This window comes from Xenopus laevis, chromosome 8S (genome assembly GCF_017654675.1).
Source record: "Xenopus laevis strain J_2021 chromosome 8S, Xenopus_laevis_v10.1, whole genome shotgun sequence".
NCBI classification, from domain to species: Eukaryota; Metazoa; Chordata; class Amphibia; order Anura; family Pipidae; genus Xenopus; species Xenopus laevis.
Window position 1 is genome coordinate 78852903 of NC_054386.1, and position 17146 is coordinate 78870048.

General features: G+C 39.7%; 1 protein-coding gene across 5 annotated transcripts in view; it reads right to left on the reverse strand.

The window, feature by feature from the left end:
- Positions 1 to 545, reverse strand: part of atp11c.S (ATPase, class VI, type 11C S homeolog) — a 50677-nt gene extending 50132 nt beyond the window's left edge. For 4 of the 5 annotated variants that reach the window (XR_005963899.1, XR_005963898.1, XM_018233142.2 and 1 more), the window contains exon 1: positions 27 to 545. The gene's annotated coding sequence lies outside the window, so the exon portion shown is untranslated. The remainder of the gene's footprint in view (positions 1 to 26) is intronic. The other variant, XM_018233140.2, reaches the window with a different exon arrangement.
- Between the last annotated feature and the right edge of the window lie 16601 nt (positions 546 to 17146).

Consider the following 17146-nt stretch of genomic DNA (forward strand, 5'->3'; position numbering starts at 1 on the left):
CGAGAGAGAGAGCTCAGTATATATACCCCTTGGCACTGCACCAGGAGCTCAATAGATCTTCTCTTGCCAGTTGCAGCGAACACTGCTCTTCCTCCCACTTCAGCAGTTGATCCCTGTCTCCCCCTTGCCTGTTGCAGCCAAGTCCAAAGTGTCGCCCTGTGCCAGGCATGTGCGCTCCCTGCTGGGAAACGAAGAATAAACCCGGCGCTAAACCCTGCGCCGTGCAATCATCCGGCCCGCCTCTCTCTCTCTCCAGCTGGCAGCCCCTCCTCTCCGCCCCTTGAGGGGAGGGCGCCATATCTCTACCTATCCCATAGGTCTTGGACAGGAGAGTGTTTACTTTGGTGACTGTGTCCCTCCCCAGGCTCCGTAGGAAATAGTGCAGCGTCTGAGAGAGATAAAGGCAAGCTGAAATATGAGGGAATTCTCTCAGGACTGCTCTGCTGCTGCCTGGCTTCACCTTCCTTCCGTGACAGCTTGTTGTGAGGAGGGCTTTTTCATTTTCAAAACAAGCCAAAGTCAGCTACAAAACCAACCGAAAACTAGCCAAGAGGCACTTCAAAAGTACCCCACAAATAGAGCAATATGTGCAGTGAAAAAAAATCTAAAAAATAAATGAATTTATGTGTAAATATGCCTTTTTACATTTTTTACAGTTTCACTAATTTTCCCATGAATAAAGATGGGACAGATTAGCCCGTCACCAGGGGTGTAACGAAAGAGGGGGGCCCAGGAGGTATAGGGGGTCCCATAAGGCCGTAATACATATACAATTTCAATGAATATTGGTAAAACAACATAAACCTCTAGACATTTTGGTGGCCAGCGGATGTTTGCCCCAAAACTGTCTAATTGAGGAAAGTCACCGGAAAACGCGAGAATGCTTAAAGGTGGCCATAGACGTAGAGATCTGCTTGTTTGGTGATGTCGCCAAACGAGCGGATCTCTCCCCAATATATCCACATTGAAGATCATAATGGGTCCGATACGGGCGGGCGGATCGCAGGACCGCTTACATACATAGATGCAGCCACAATCCGACGGGATTTTTGGGGAAGCCCATCGGATGGTCCCACACATGGGCCAATAAACTGCCGACAGGGCCGGATTTACATAATGGGCGCTCCTAGGCCCGCTGTCGTTCATCGCCCCTGTCCCCTCCCTTTTATTTACTCAAATTTTCATCATCGGGACCGGAGCAATGGGGATTGGCGGACGGGAATTTTAAAAACTATTTTATCTCTTGCACATTCCCAGTGTTTCTGAACCAATGTGGGTTTATGCCACCCCCTAAAATCCTGCCGCCCTAGGCCCAGGTCTTGGTGGCCTCTTCACAAATCCGGACCTGGCTGCCTACTTGGTCTGTCGGCAGCTTTTATCGGCCCATGTATGGGGCCTTTACAGTGATGGGAGACGGGGGGTACAGAGCCCAAAATCTGGTAACTTCAGACTTCTACACAAGTCAGTCCTATTGCATGCTGGGTATTGCAGTCTTACATTAAACTTGGCAGTTGGCAAATTGTTAAACAAAAACTGCATTACCCAACATGCATTGGGAGACACAGGCTTTGCACATTAAGGCAAGAAAAAACTTTAGCTGGTTTTCCAAATTACAAACCAGCCAAAGGCCCAAAAAGTAGCCCAAATCCGTACCTTGGCTAGTTTGTACTTTAAATTTGTAGCCCAGTTTGGCTGGAAACCCGGCAACTTGGCAACCCTGCTACGGGGTTCTTAGGGGTTGTAGCGTTTCATTGGCAGGAGGCGCAAGAAGCAGGAAGTGAGCGGCTCGTACTCTGCACTGGCGTTTGACAGGAATTCCTTCCACTGGGAGACCTAATGCTCTGGGACAAAATGAAGGGCCAAATGTAGAGATACAGCCCAATTATTCATTGCTTTTAGTTAAGGTGATTTGTGTCATAATTACAAATAAGCTGTTCAATCTGCCCTGAGAGAAAAAATGGGAGCACTGATATGCCCCTAGTTTGTTAAAATGTTATTTCACTGCTCTCTCTGAGAGGCTGTCACCAAACCCATTAGCTGTTGGTAGGTGGTAATCCTTTCCCAGTACAAATGTTGTTTGCAGGTCACAGATTCCTTTCCTTCAAACACATCTCCCTGTCACCTAGCTGGAGTGGTAGGCACCCTATTGGAATGTATGGGGAGGGAGAGTGCCAACCCAGTACAGGGGGTTATGCTCACTGTAATACTTGCACAACAGCAGATGCCTTATGTTGGTGGTTTATGCATGCAATAATTGAACCACAGAGATCCCTAACAATATAAGGTTTCCTCATCTGCATCTCCATCTACCTCTTCTTTAACATGCAAGCCTGCTATACGGAGGGCTTCCCTACATAAATGCTGATGAAATCAGTTGTGCTTTAAGTGAGTTTGGAACCATAATATACAGTAATATTCAGTGGCCCCATGATATGTGAGCTGCAAACCAGACCTTCCACATGTACAGGTATCTGGTTGAAGAAAAGCTCACAATAAAAGATGTTCAAAAGGACACTTTCCTTATAAACCAACCTCTGAACTCACACTCAACCCCCCCTAATTAGTCAAGATGGCTCCAACCAGAAACCCCTGCAGGTGTAACTGTGTCTGTAGTAACTGTTGAGCTGTGCCCCTGCGCTGCTGCAATGGTATCTTCCAGCATGAGCCCAAGATGATGATGTCATGCAAGTGCCCAACTGTCTTTTGATGGGACTGCTTGTGAGAGAGGAGTGTTGGTGAGAGTCTCGCAAGTTTTTTGGCTATCAAAGCGGATACAGAGCGTGGAATTTCGGAGAGATATTTGTACCTGAGCCCTCTTGGAGTGGGAGAGAAGGAGACAGAGGTGCATTAAGGTCAGATATTGAAGAAAAGAAGAAAGGATCGTCGCCAAGAGAGATGGAGAAGAGACAACGAGGTAAAGGGACATCCCTCTTAGAAAAGCTGTTAAACTGTCACTTGCCCCTGTTGTGTTGCCACAATTTGCTTTTTGGGGATTTTTATATAAATTGTTTGTTGTCTTGCTGAGATGTGGATTAGTTTGGCTGCTATTTTGTATGTGGAGGCAAATGTTATTATCTAGCAGGGATCTCCCTTATCTTTTAGGCCAAAGATATCCATGTTACCTGCCCATGTTACAGTATGTAGCAAATATTGATTCGTTATTGAATACCCCTTATCTTATCTTATTCTTATCTTTAAGAAATGGGGATTTTTAGAAGATCATGTTTTAATTGGGACAAATATTCATTGTTTTGACCATTAACTTGTCTATGTAAATGTTTTATGGGGATTTTAATGCATTATAAACTGCTGTTTTTGTCTTTCTGGGTATATGTGTGGGGAATATGCATAAAATGGAGTTCTGAAAAAAACTCCCTAGTTTTTATGGTAATTGGACCATAGCAACCAGATAACACCTTACTACACAAATTCATTCTGAAGTGAACAAGAACTTAAAAAAAGTTGAAAACTGTATATTACATAAAGGGAACCTTGTTAGTATCAGATAACAATCCAGACAGGGCAAGATTATGAGTATTTTATGAGTATTATCAATTATTTGATTAAGATGTAGTCTATGGGAGACAACCTTCTTGTAATTTAGAGCTTTCTAAATAATAGGTATCTGGGTAATGGATCCCATACCTCTATAGAACAGTTCACAAGTCCCTTCCTTTTAAACTATTTTAGCTTTTTAAAGTGCAATTTAACTGGTGTTGTGTTTGCACATGGATGCATATATTTTATATATTATTTTTTATTTTAAATAATAGGAGGAAATATATTAAAGGGGACCTGTCACCCTAACAAATAATTTCAAATTCTTTTCTATCATGTTAGTTGAGCAAAATAAACTTTACTTACACTGTAATTATTATATAAATGCTGTTTCCTTAAGTCTTGGAATCACAGCAAGCAGGCAGTAGCCATTTTGTGGACATTTAAACACAAATTGTGTATCACCCCAAAACCATGTGTATGCACCAGAAAGGGGGACCTAATGCCCTTGGGCAGTGCCCTACACAATTATAGAGCTTGAGGGGAAATTTGAGAAGTGTAGTGACATGTAGGAAGTGCTGAATGGACAGTAAAAGTAATTGACTCAGGCATAGAGGCTGGGCAGATTATATTTGATTGACAGCTCAGATATTTAAACAACTTTACTACAGGTATGCATACTTTCATGAAAATAGGAATTTGTGTTCCATGTTTCATTTGCAAAGGACTTTCATTATGCAGCTTTTTATGTGTAGGTGACAAGTCCGTTTTAAAGAAGAAAAAAATATTCATTACTTCATACATATTTGGGTTATGATTATGAAGGACAATTTGGACAAACACTCATACATGTGGCTTCTTTTTCCAACAGGAGTTAGAATTAGCCCACTGGATGTCCACAACTACGACTTCCATTCCATTCTTGGGCAAGGAGGATTCGGCAAAGTGAGTGACTTTACTATTGTAATATACAGGGGATTATATGCTCTGTGTTTCTACAGAGATATTTTTCAAATTACATTTACTTATTTTAATTATCTTTGAATGATTTTATATGTTATGTGATTTCATATATTTCTACTTCTTCTACCAGAGTTCCATTATTTGTACTGTAGTCCAGTCAGAGCTCTGATCTATCTACCTAATTAGTGTATCAATATAACTGATTGGTAGTGTCCCTACAAGAAAACCTTTAATACTAATTTCTCTATGGCTTTCTCAGGTTATGTTGGCTACATTTGCCAACCGGAAACTGGCCGTCAAGGTCATCAAGAAGGGTCCTGAATGCAATTACAACAGCATCCGGATAGAGGCCAGTGTGCTCATGATGCCTCATCTGAACCCGTTCCTTTGCCAAGGCTATTCTACGTTTGAAACTCAGGTAAAAAACTGGGCCAATATTTGCATTTATTCACTTTTGTTCCATCATTTCAAGTGTTTTAATCTCTTTTCATTTGTCTGTTAACCAGCGTCATGTTTTCATGGTGATGGACTACCTCAGTGGAGGAAGCCTTGCATGTCACCTGGATTACTACGGGAGCCTGGAGCCAGAGACAGTGCTGTAAGTAATATGGGAAGATTTTAGGAAAAGGCAGTTGGCATACATAGAATAAAAATAATGCTGTAAAGTAAATATATAAGGAATTTTTGTAATTTTTTTTAAACATTTTATTTTTGTTTAAAAGTTTCCATTCAGCGGAGATCGTGTGCGGCCTGGAGTTCCTGCACAGCTGCGGCATTGTTCATCGGTCAGTATATCTCTGCTTCTCCAGCTCTCCTCTCCATAATGTTTCTATTTGATTATCTATATTTTGATCACTTACATTGCTTCCTACCCGCAATCTGATTATTTCTATATTTGCTTGACCTATCCACCCTTACAAATACTTTCTTCTATTTACAGAGATCTCAAGCCTGCCAACATCCTGGTGGACCAAGACGGCCATGTCAAAATATCTGACTTTGGCCTGGCAGTTCCAAACATGTTTGGCAACAAGACCATCGGAGGCCGGGCAGGGACACTGGGGTACATGGCTCCAGAGGTGAGCAGTGCAGTTTCACTACATTTATATCTTCAATTCAGTAATAGAAATAAAGTGTATAATAAAAGATCTAAACCAAGCTTATCAACTGTACAAACATATGGGTATCAGTAGTATGGCCATTTGCAATTAATATTTTAGCAGCTGCCTAAAAAGGTATATTGGGATTTATACAGGGGCATATCCCCATTTATATCTGTGCATATGTCTGTGTGTTATTAATTATTCCCTTGCCAATTATAGACTTTATTCAAGTCTCTTGCTAAAAATCCAGTTTCTTACCCTTTTGTCTCTATCACTTTCTATACCTCAAGAACAATCTTACTCGTCATGAGAAAATGTTTTGGAAATTAATATTTACTCCTATAGCCTAGAACTGATATTCATTCCAACTTAAATTTCTTTCAATATTTTTTTGTGAATTGTGTTTTTTAAAGTGTCTCAGAAATAAACTCATGATTGGTAGGAAAGTCAACATATTTGAGAAGTTTATTCAGAGCTTTTTTCAAGTTGAGTATTCATTTTGTTTTCAAGGTTCTGCAAAGGAAAAGATACAATGCTGCAGTGGATTGGTTTTCTGTTGGAATTATAATCTGTCAAATGGCCTCTGGTGACTCCCCCTTTTATGAAGGCAACAACAGGGAGAAAATCATAAGCTCTACCATCAATGATGAGCCCAGGATTCCACGTTGGCTGAATGAGGATCTGAAAGATCTTCTGAGAAAGGTATAAACAGAGGGGCGTACAATTTGGTGAGCTCAAAGACATACTACTATATTTATATGTAATTTTGTTTCTGTCTTTTATTCCTTCAGCTCCTAGAGAAAGATCCCAACCAACGTCTTGGAGATGGGAATATTAAACACCACCCATTCTTCTCTACTATTAACTGGGTGGAGCTGGAAAATAAAACCCTACCACCCCATTTCCATCTAAGAGCAGTAAGTACATGATTGCTGAATGCTAATTAAAAAGATACATAGCTTTGGATTAATATAATTACATACCCACATGTTAGCCTATTCCATATCATCCTGGCTAAAGGGTTGTTTTTCTCTTTTTTCCTGCAGCCTCCAATGGAGCATTCCATGCCAACTGAAGGGAATCCTCTGTCCTTCCTGTTGTAGGACCTTATACCATGTATATAGTTATTAAACTTTTTTTATTAATATTTTACTTCCTACAGGTACAGGTGGGTATAATTATTAACTATTAGGTAATACAATTACAGTTAATAGTTGGAAGTGAATGGTGTGTGACTGTGTGAGTGAATGTGAGATATAAAAGGCCAAGGGTGTAACAAGAGGGCAAGGGGGCCTAACATTCAATCTGCTTTGCCTTCATACACATGTCTGTTGAACCAATGCCCTGATATTAATGCTTATAGTCCAATCATCTATGCCAGGAAGGGTTTTTTTCCCCCAGTACATGGGGTTTTTTTACCTTCCTGCAGATGAACTAGAAGTTTATTAGGAATGTACTGAGCAAAGGGTAAACTTCACAGACACGAGTAAGCCTCACTATTTTCTGATGATGTTATTTATTGACTGTTGCTATAATATTATTAGGCCCCCTGAGGAATGTTACACCCGGAGTGAATGGACAGTAACAGGGTTGAAGCCTTGACGTGGCGTTACTGCTCACATGTGTAATCATGTGCTAATTCAACCAATTGTGAGACAGTGGGTATGGCATGGTTGTATTATCAGAACTGCAGTATCTTTGGTCAGAGCACAATTTATTTTGGTACAAATAGGGCTTTACCTTGTGATATTGTGAATCCTGACCAATTTTATGGTTTTTGCTTAACAGGCACAAGCAAGGCCTTGTGGGAAATGCATACTTGGCCGGAAGAGAGTTCATTATTGCTTATTTCATAGCGTCAGCACCATGGATTCTGCTAATAATAGTTCCTGTTCATTAGGTCACCTGCTGTCAATGAGCCCCTACTGTTACTGATCCTCATCCCATGGTATTGATTCTTGGCCTGGACTTTGAGCTTTGATACATTTTATGATCAGAACTTTACAACTAAAAACTCCTTTTCTTAAAAATAAAAGCACTTGCATAGATACTAAATAACTTGTCGGTACTCCAAAGTTGAGTCAGCAGCCCTTGACATCAGCATCACAGGGCGCATGAATGGATAAGTACATTTATTTGGTACTTTTTTTTTTTTAAAGTTAACTTTTTTTTCTTTTTATTATTGTTTCCAGCAAATCAAACAATAAACATGTTTTCATAAGTTAACATTTGTATCTGGTTTTGATCAAACCTATTAGAATCAGAGTTACTAGTTTAACAGGGTGTATTAGGTGATACAGGTGTAAGAAAGACACATCAATCAATAGCATCAACTTGGGGCCGCTCCTGGACCTGATTCCGACCAGGGACTCCATACTTTGTCACATTTGCTGGAATTACCTCTAACTTCATTTGTGAGTTTAATATTAGGTATTATCGAGTTAACTAGATTAATTCATGAGTCCTGTGTGGGAGGGGTGGGCCCCATCCAACACATTATTATACATTTTTTAACATAAAACATTAAAGCACAAAAACTCAACCTTGCATGGGCTGTGGGTACTAAGTGGTCCACCACTCCCAAGAGACACACCATAGGGGAGGGTATTTGTGGAAATTCTAGGGTAATCACTAAGGAGTCCATTACTTGAGACCAGAAGGCAGCTATTGCTGGGCAGGCCCAGATCATATGTAAGAAATTAGCCATGGGGGTCCCACACCTGGGACAGGAATCAACATCCTTCTTGCACATCGCAATGAGCTTAAGGGAGGTTGGGTAGAGCTGTTGAAATATTTTAAACTGAAATAATTTATCTCACACAGCTATTAGACTAATACACTGTCATATGAAACGTTTTGGGAACCCCTCTTAATTCTTTGGAGTTTGTTTATCATTTGATGAGCTTTCAAAGTAGCAACTTTCTTTTCATATATAACATGCCTTATGGAAACAGTAGTATTTCAGCAGTGACATAAAGTTTATTGGATTAACAGAAAATATGCAATATGCATCATAACAAAATTAGACAGGTGCATACATTTGGGCACCCCAACAGAGATATTACATCAATACTGAGTTGAGCCTCCTTTTGCAAATGTAACAGCCTCTAGATGCCCCTATAGCCTTTGATGACTGTCTGGATTCTGGATGGTGGTATTTTTGACGATTTGTCCATACAACTGAATACTGCTTCACTAAAAATCTTTGTCCAGAAAACACCACAATTCTCAGATGTTTCTGGGAAATGAAAGACATACTGTACTACTGTTGTCTTTTTTGTTGAAAGTGGAGTAAATTATTATGCAGGCGGAGAGGGGTTCCCAAACTTTTCCATATAACTGTAGATGGTCTTAGTGGCCTCGTCCCACTTGTCTAGGGTAAGGTCAGGGATACTTGCTCGGTATCACGCATGTGCTGTATTGACAGTGGCCAAGATGTTACGATAGAGTTTGGATACTCACTGCGCAGTGCGTTTTTACAAAACAAATCCGGGCCTGGGTTCACGTATCACTACAAGACACACACACTGGCGCTTACCTCTTCTCCTGCTGCAACACTTGTTAAGGGCATTTGATAATGCAGACAGTGCTGTTCTTTATAATACACGCAGGTGCCAAAATTTGCCTGTGCACCCTGTCATTTAGTAAAATGGACCTGAACATTTTTTTGCCTGGCACTGCTTGTCATTGGAGGATTACATTTAATTAAATTTCAGGCTGCAGAGGCACCAGAAAATGTGCCCAGTGTGCTACTGGCCCCAAGCAGGCAATACAGGCCCAGATTTGGTTGAGCCATTAGGCAGATTCTGACCATAATGCCCAGCTATCAGGGCATGCTTGGCAAGTCGGGCCAAAAGGAATCAGCAGAACAACATAAAAATACAAAAAGTGTACATATGTATGGCCATGTATCTGTCCAGTCAGCCTTCGGCCAATTGCTCTGGTTCTGTACAAGTTGTTCAGTGTATGGCCGTATTTAGGGGCAGATTTATCAAAATGTTAGATTAGAGTTTAGGACAGAAAAATTCACCCACTATCTATTCACGAGCGTGCAATTTGTCAAATTCTAATTTTGATAAATACAATTCTATAAATTCCCTAGGAATGAATAGAAGGTGGGTGAATTTTATTTGTGGTAAACTCTAATCTCGCCTTTTCAGGAAATAGGAAGTCAGCTGGTTTTATTGGCCTCCTCAGGTTACCACTTGGCCTGTGTGCTACTAGTCTGGCCACTAAACATGTTGCTTGATGACAATATTAAACATTGGGGGGGGGGAAACACAAAAATAGAGGAAAGGCTGTTTTTACAGAAAATGTGGCAACCCTACCTACAAATTGCGTTTATTAAAAGTGTCCATGATTAGTCAAGTATCTGGTAACCTTATAATAGATTACATAGGTAGTAAAGGAGGTTTTCAGAGCAGAATTATGTAGGAAGATATGCGTTATTTAAAAAATATTGTAACATAAAGTAAACGTAACCCCCTGCTTACAAAGAGAGAAAATGATTTAAACGATTGACAAACTGTATGCACAGCTTTGCTCATTTAACAAGAAAAATCCAACCTCCCAGCATTTTGGAAAATAAAAAGATGGACAAAAAAGTTGCAGCGCGTAGCACGGTAACATTTTTAACCAAGCCCATTTTTTGGCCTCATCCCCTAATGACCATGTTCATTTTCCAAAATTTGGCAGGTTATGAAAGTTTGAACATATTTCTGTAGTTTTTTTCAGTTATTACAGTTTTGCTAATGAAGGTGAATTGCCCTTTAAGCTGTGAGTCTAACTTTTCCCAAGGGACCTGTTATGTTACCATTACTTATTTGTTTATCTCAAAATTGTTACAAAGTATCTTATCTGCAGCTGTGGCTCTCTGCCAAAAGCCAATTAAGTTATAAACTTTGTTTCTTTTTCTGGCTGTTCAGTGCAGAGAAAAATGGGACTTTCCAGTACAAATGAGGGACTGCGGGTTGAGCTGTCAAAACAGGGACTGTCCCTCTAAAAACGGGACATTTGGGAGGTATGAAAATGAAATGGCCAACTAGTACAAATATCACTCCTAACCAGGTGGGAGTAAGGACCTCACTATCTAACTTGCTTGTGCTAACTATCTACCTAACTAAAGAAGGCAAGGTCCTTTAATGTACTTCCACAAAACAGTCTCTGTATCTTCAAGCGCTTCTTTAGGGTACTGTCCCTTTAAACAGGATACTCACTTCAAAAGTATCCTGAGTTTTCTTCAGGCGAGTCCAGCACATTCAGACATACAGTGCCAGGAACCTGCAGGCTGCTCCTCTAGTCTGGATTCATTTTAAACTCACGGTCTCTCCAGGCATAGGTATGTGGCTTCCCTGTGCCAGCCTGATCCACATGAATGCTTTTGGGGAAGCCTCTCAGCTCTCTGGGCCCACCAGCAGCAATCTGGTCTCTCTCTGTCCACCATGTGGTTCTCTCTGACAGGCTCTATGCCTGAGCCCATACAGGGATAAGTGCAAGGGTTTTGCACTACTTCCCTACATTCATTTTACAAAATGAAGGTTTGAAGACATTCTATTGGTTTTATGTGTTATTACAGTTTTGCTAATGTAGATGAATTGCCCTTTACACTGCAAGTCATAGTATCCCCAAGAGACCTTCTTATTAGTGATGTGCGGGTCTGGCTTAGTCACATAATCTGTTGTCTGGGACAAATCCTAAGCACCCCAGGGAATCACTACCTTCTCCGTTTGCTGCACAGCTTCCTGTCTGAGCTGGGGAGGAATTTTTCTAGCACTGACAAGAAGGCTTTACAACACACTTTACCACTGCCACTAATGATGCCCCACAGTTCACTGCTATATAATTCTATATAAATACAAATTTTAAGCTGTTTCATACGTATAATTGCTAAGTGCTCCGTTTTTCCTTTAGAAGAAAAGGCCCTTAATTTGGATACATGTAGCAAAATACGAAAGCATATATCACAGTGCTACGCAATATGTACAGTGCTACGCAATATGTTGGCGCTATATAAATACATGTTAATAATAATATAGCAGATCATCTCAGCTGCCAGTTTCCTTCTCTCTCTAATAGAATTGATTTCCTGCTATTTATACAGCGCAGACACATTTCTGCAGCACTTTTCAGAGATTACACATCATTCACATCAGTCCCTGCCCCAGTGCAGCTTCCTGTCTAAGGCTCTATCACATTCACACACAGTAAGGCCAATTTTAGCTGGAGGGCGTAAGTACAGAGGAAGCAGACCCTGCGGCTGCAGGGGGGCCCAGGAGGTACAGGGGGCCCCATGAGGCCCTCATTGATGAGCAATTTGAACATATATTGGTAAAACAGGACAAACACTGGATATGTTGGGGGCTCTAAAATTAATTTGCTGTGGGGCCCAGCAATATCTAGTTACGCCACTGAGTGAAGTGTTCTTCAACTATATCCCTGAACATTGCAGGTCTTTATAAAAAATATATGACATATAATAGGCCATATGTAATACACTGTTTCATATAAATAAAAGCTTTCATGAAATATATTTTGTTCTAATAGTATGTGCACTGCATAAACCTATATAGAAATACTGTCATTTTAAGTGAGAAAATCTCTCTCTTTAGCTCATATGAGAAACTGTGCTCTCCCACAAACCAAGGACCCTTGCCCATTTTAGCCAATGAATGGACCGATCTGTGTGTTTAACTGCTAGTCAGGCCATATCTACTATGTAGGTACAAAAATGTATAAATAAATATATTGTGGTTTAATTTAAAAAGAGCTTCTATTAAATGAATTTTAATTTCCAGGTGTCCGGTCCCCTTCAACACTTACTAGGCAATGGCATTAATGCTCTAAAAGCAAGACTTGAATACAGATCACAATTTTCTGGTCAGCTGTGTATAAATTAACCTCAGTTCCTAAATCAATATATGAATTGCCTTGAGCCCTCATATCCATTTCAACTGCCTCCTGTTGAAAGCGGCATTAATTCATCAATAACTGAGCGAGTGCCAAGCAACTGCGCGAGGAAAAGCCATTCATTCTCTCAATCGAAGTATTTGTTACAGATCATAAAAATGACGTTTGGTTACATACAGTAGATGGCTAAAAATGAATTACTATTCAAGCCAGCTAATGTAATTAAAAATACCATGATGTACTGTAAAAATGAATTCATTAAGCGAAGGCAAGAAAAAGAAAAACAAACCCACCATGATTGTGGTTGTAGTGTCTGATAGCAACGTGGAATAAACTTGGGATCAACAGTGTAGTAGACAAGCATTCAGCACAACGATTTTCACTCTTTCTTTGTGGGTGGTGCACGTCCTCCAGTGGCCACTTTCCACTGGCACCACATACGAGAAAAACTTCAGGACAGCACCAACGAATTTTATATATAATAAAACGCCTTTATTTGTGCTTCACAGGGGCATCACGGCAAATGCCCCTGTGAAGCACAAATAAAGGCGTTTTATTATATATAAAATTCGTTGGTGCTGTCCTGAAGTTTTTCTCATAAACTTGGGATCACCCCCGTTGCAGCATCCAAAGGTTTTGGCATCTTTTTCACATTGCGTTAATTACTGGCGTGTCTCTTGGCCAGTGCCATTACCTTACACCCTATAATTGAGGGATCCCCAACCTTTAGAACCCGTGAGCAACATTCAGAAGTAAAAGGAGTTGGGGAGCAACATTAGCATGAAAAATGTTCCTGGATGCCAAATAAGGGCTGTGATTGGCCATTTAGTAGCCCCTTTGTGGAATATCAACCTACATTGAGGTTCTATTTGGCAGTACACCTGGTTTTTATACAACTAAAACTTGCCTCCAAGTCTGGAATTCAAAAATAAGCAATTGCTTTGAGGCCACTGAGAGCAACATCCAAGGGGTTGGAGAGCAACATGTTGCTCGCGAGCTACTGGTTGGGGATCACTGCTATAATTCTACTGCATAGCATGATCGGGATGGTCCTTGTGAGAGCTGCAAAACTGGATAGTTTCTTTCTTTCTCGTTCTTTTTCTTTCTTTCTTTCTTTCTTTCTTTCTTTCTTTTTCTCATAGTAAGATCATGAATTAGTGGCCATTGGCAATCCTGGCCCCTTTGACACTCCCCGGGTGCACTCACCTTTTTTGGTGTCGGAGGGGGTCCATGGTGCTAGTGTATAGAATAGCAGTTGCGCTCTCTGCACTTTCTCCATTTTTCTGGTTTGAAAATGGAAATTCATCTGTCAGATAGGACTAGAAAACCTTTATTGGCCTACACAGAACCCTGACCTCAACCTAAATTTGTCCAGTAAGAATATGTCTTCTGTACCGCATGAAAATCATCAGTCCTATAATTGCTTTACGCTATTACTAGGACAGTCTTAAAACTGCCTTACCCTATTACTAGTAATCTTCTCTTATAATTTCTATGGTTCCTGCAACAAAATCATCCAAGGACAGTCCTATAACTGCCTTAACCCATTACTAGTAGTGTTCTCTTATAGGTTCTATGGTTCCTGCAACAAAATCATTCGAGGACAGTCCTACAACTGCCTTACCCTATTACTAGTAGTGTTCTTTTATGGGTTCCAAGGCCAGTGCTACAACTGCCTTACCCTATTACTAGTAGTGGTTCCAAGGCCATTCTTACAACTGCCTTAACCTATTACTAGCAGTGTTCTCTTACGGGTTCCCAGGCCAGTACTTCAACTGCCTTATCCTATTACTGGTGTTCTCTTATGGTCACATGGTCATTCAAGGACAGTGCTACAGCTGCCTTATGCTATTACTAGTAGTGCTATCTTATGGTTTCTATATTTCTGGCAACAAAATCATTCGATGACAGTCCTACAACTGCCTTACCCTATCACTAGTAGTGTTCTCTAATAGTTTCTGTGGTTCCTGCAAAATTAATTATAACCACTGATTTAATTATATAATAATAATTTATAAATGTTATTGGAAAAGTGTCTTACAATGCTATTAAACCTTACACTTACGGGAGTCTTCTTCTGATTTTAGGGTGAAAAGCTAGCAACAAGCAAGCGGATCTGACAGCTGAATCGCCAGTCTATTGTCCAATCTGGTTACATGTGTACACAATAAGAGCATCTCAGCAATTCTGAGCAGATTTTGACTGGGAATCAAGATATATAGACCTAAACACATGGACAGATGTTCATAAAGCTGGCCATAGACGCAAAGATCAGATCGAGGATGATCAGACAGAAAATGAGGTTTTTTGTAATATAAGCTGATTCTACGAGGCTAATTGTTAAATTCTGATGCTAATTGCGTTGGTTTCTGTGCTGCCATGTAGTAATGATCTGTATTAATTACTAATCAGCCTTATATTGTGACATTTCTATTCTATGTGTACTGTATATTGTGAGTGGGTCCCTAAGCTCAGTAAGTGACAGCAGCACAGAGCATGTGCAGTGAATCAGCAGAAAAGAGGATGGGGAGCTACTGGGGCATCTTTGGCAACACAGATCTTTACTGCTAAAAGGCTGTGGTTGTCTTGGGCTGGTATAAAAGCCCAAAACATAATGTACAACATTTCTCATCCACTGCTAACTTTTTTTTTTTAATCAAATTCGTTCTTACTTCGATCCGAATGTTCTAATACAGTCTATTCACCCGCCAAAAAAAACGTAGATTTTTTTTTAATATATTTCGGTTGGTCTTTTGTTATTCGAATTTCAAAGTTATGGGAGTTTAAAAAAAAAAAAAAAACTCCAATTACTTCAAAATTCGACCCTAAATAAATATGCCCGTAAGAGCGAGAGGTGGTGATCTTTTTAGGTTATTACACAAGAAAGGTCTTTTATTTACAGACTTGTATATCACATGCCATAAATATATTTTTGATGTAGCATGATATATTTAATGGCATATTGTAACTGTAGCTCTGAAGATATTTATGTCATATGGTTATGGAATAATATACCTGCTACTGTAAAATATAAGGATATTATAAGTCACAGAGGTGCTCCATGACTATATAAAAGCACATGGCCAAAGGCTGAGTGCTTTTATACATTTATATTGTTTTTAATGTTCCTTTTAAATATGAGATCAAGAGACAATTACTAATGCAGCACATATGCAGTACAGCCAGTTTACTAGTGATGTGTGGGCCGGCCCAATACCCGCCCCTTTTCATGATGTCATCGGTGGGCGAGGCTATAAAAGGAAACCCGGAAGTCGGATGTTGGTGGGCGCGGGTTGTGGGAGGGAGGGTCGGGTTTTACCGGACCCGCACATCACTACAGTGTACATTCCATATGTAAGGCAGCACTGGCTCTCTTATACTTGTATAGGAGTGTGAACAACTGACCCCTGGCCCAATAAAGCAGAATGTACTTTTAAAATGATTTATAATACAAATAGGATCATGTCCAAAACTACATTTTACAGCAAGGCTGCAATCATTATCATGGGGAATTATTAAAGCATTTCCATATTTTATTACTGTATTTAAAGGAAATAAAAGCCAATTTTGTAGTGACGGTCAAGCAGATGTTTTTGGTTAACATTTTTAAGTATACCAATAGCTGGCACTGTAATTCAATATGTAATATGTGCTTGCCATCATGCCTCTTTCAGGAAACCATATGCAACTATACATTTTTGGTACTGGTACGTTTAGGAGACATGGAGCTTTCAGTTGTATTTTCATTCCTATATTATGAAAAATGTTAATAGTTTCATTTTTTTTTATATTTATAGGGTTATGTAATAAGTGAGCTTATTAATGTGCTAGTAACCCATAGCAACCCATTGAGCATTTACAGTTCAGCTGTTACTTACATCTCTTAGTTTGCTGTGGGTTATGAGGCCCGTTTGAGTCCAATATCTTTTTACAGAGGTGAAAGGACACAGGTCAGGCAGATTTAGAAAGCTTCTTAAAGGGGAACTACCTTGATAATGAAAATTTTATATAAGCTTGCTCATACTGAAATAAGATTTCTAAATATAATAAATTAAAAATGCTGTACTGTTTCTGAAAAAATCAAGTTTATCTTCATTATTCCTCTCTCAGAATCTGTTTCTCTTCATTCTCTCTTCATGCAGCAGTTGGGTGTCAGATAGTCATTGACAGTCAGATCCAATATATCTTATAGGGGGACTCCTTTTGCCTAGTAGATGTATTAGAGCTCACTCTATTAAAATCAACAGACATCATGTCTCTCTACATGCAGGATTTGTGTAAAAGGCAGTTATTTTGTTAGATTTTGTTTGTACTGGAATCAGTTATTTGAGTAAACTCATCTGCTAGAAAAGATAAACTATTGGTACACTGTAATGTAAATAGAGTTTAAAATGTGAGCAAAAAAACATTTTTTTGCGTCCATAACCGAGAAGGAATTAGAGGGAACATTGATCATGACACTAAATTGCATTGATATTGATGCAGGCCTGCAACATCCCAAGACCACAGTGTCATCCTTGTTCAATAAACTTTGTTGGAATATAGTTATGAACCAGTTGTTGCCTTTAATGTCTCCTAAAAACTACTTTAAGTTTTTCTTTTTTGGATATCATTCTAAAAGGGGTTGTACGCCTTTATTAACTTTTCATATGTTATAGAATGGCCTGTTCTAAACA